The sequence below is a fragment of the Mandrillus leucophaeus genome, unplaced genomic scaffold (assembly GCF_000951045.1).
Source record: "Mandrillus leucophaeus isolate KB7577 unplaced genomic scaffold, Mleu.le_1.0 Scaffold172, whole genome shotgun sequence".
NCBI classification, from domain to species: domain Eukaryota; kingdom Metazoa; phylum Chordata; class Mammalia; order Primates; family Cercopithecidae; genus Mandrillus; species Mandrillus leucophaeus.
The window spans coordinates 375,226-377,211 of record NW_012101721.1 but is presented as its reverse complement, the minus strand read 5'-3'; the positions used below and the strand labels follow the sequence as shown (position 1 = coordinate 377,211).

General features: G+C 39.4%; 1 pseudogene; it reads left to right on the top strand.

Annotated features, from left to right (window-relative positions):
- Positions 1–769, top strand: part of LOC105537384 — a 1,978-nt pseudogene extending 1,209 nt beyond the window's left edge.
- The last annotated feature ends 1,217 nt before the right edge of the window (positions 770–1,986 follow it).

Genomic DNA, 1,986 nt, shown 5'->3' with positions numbered 1-1,986 from the left:
GAAGGGGAACATCACACACCGGGGCCTATTGTGGGGAGGGTGGATGGGGGAGGGATAGTATTAGGAGATATACCTAATGCAAATGACAAGTTAATGGGGGCAGCACACCAACATGGCACATGTATACATATGTAACAAACCTGCACGTTGTGCACATGTACCCTAGAACTTGAAGTATAATAATAATAACTAAAAAAAAAAAAGAAAGAAATCATGACTGACCAAGGCAGTGGCAAGAAAAGGGGTTTTGCCTTTGTAACCTTTGACAACCATGACTCCACATATAAGATTGCCATTTCAGAAATACCATATTGTGAATGGCCACAACTATGAAGTTAGGAAAGCCCTGTCAAAGCAAGAGATGGCTAGTGCTCCGTCCAGCCAAATAAGTCGAAGTGGTTCTGGAAACTTTGGTAATGGTCGTGGAGGTGGTTTTGGTGGGAATGACAACTTTGGTCATGGAGGAAACTTCCGTGGTCGTGTTGGCTTTGGTGGCAGCCATGGTGGTGGTGGATATGGTGGCAGTGCAGATGGCTATAATGGATTTGGTAATGATGGAAGGAATTTTGGAGGTGGTAGCAGCTACAATGATTTTGGCAATTACAACTCTCGGTCTTCAAATTTTGGGCCTATGAAGGGAGGAAACTTTGGAGGCAGAAGCTCTTGCCCCTATGATGGTGGAGGCCAATACTTAGCCAAACCATGAAACCAAAGGGGCTATGGGGGTTCCAGTAGCAACAGTAGCTATGGCAGTGGCAGAAGATTTTAATTAGGAAACAAAGCTTAGCAGGAGAGGAGAGCCAGAGAAGTGACAGGGAAGCTATAGGTTACAACAGATTTGTGAACTCAGTCAAGCACAGTGGTGGCAGGACTTAGCTGCTATGAAGAAGACATGTTTTAGACAAATTAGACAAATACTCATGTGTACGAGCAAAAAACCTCAAGGACTGTATTTGTGACTAATTGTATAACAGGTTATTTTAGTTTCTGTTCTGTGAAAAGTTAAAGAATTCCAACAAAGGGTTTTAATTTTTTTTTTTTTTTTGGCACCCATGTTGTTGATTGCTAAATGTAACAATCCGATCATGATGCTGAATAGAATAAATGCCTTTTTTAAAAAAAAGAAGTAGAATGAGGAAAGGGAAGAGTACTGGACCTTTTTTCTGGAGTCAAAAGACCTAGGTTTAAATACCAGATATGCCATTTACTTGCTTTCTGAGGTTAAACAAGTTTCTCAACCTCTCTGATCCTTGGTTAACTGATATGTAAGGTGACAATGATAATTACTACCTTACAGAATTAAGAAATATAATGTATGGGGAAGGTCTTAGTAAACAGTAATAATACAAATATCCTTGTAGCTTTTATACAAAATCCTGTGACTCAATCATTCAATTACATAATCATCCATTCAATAAGCATATTGATCACCTACTCAATAAATGAGTGACACTGTTTTTGACACTGTGGACCATTCCAAGATACAAAAAATCTAGCTTTGGCTGTTTGGGAACCAAAGGAGATATTTTTTCCTAATATATGTAAATATTTATAATATGAACCCGTATGTAATAACGTCCGTAGAATTAGTACAGAAAAAAAGGTAAGACTACAGGGCTGGGAGAGATCAATCTGACTAGGTGATAAGGAAATGCATCTTAAAGAAGACGGCATTGGGCCAGTTTCTAAGGATGGGCAGGATTTCTAAAGGAAGATGGTGGCTTTCAAAGTGGAAGAAAAAGCATGAGCAAGGACTTAGAAATGGAAGCACACCTTCCATCATCCTCTGGATCCTTATTTGTTTTTTATGTGAGCACCTGGTTTTTCACAGTGTCATTTTGTTTACCGGTGTCTCCCTTGCAAGTCCAATGTATTAGACCATTCTTTCCTGACTATGAAGGAATATCTGAAATTAGATAATTTGTAAAGAAAATAAACTGATTTGGCTCACAGTTCTGCAGGCAGTACAACCATGGTGCTGGCATT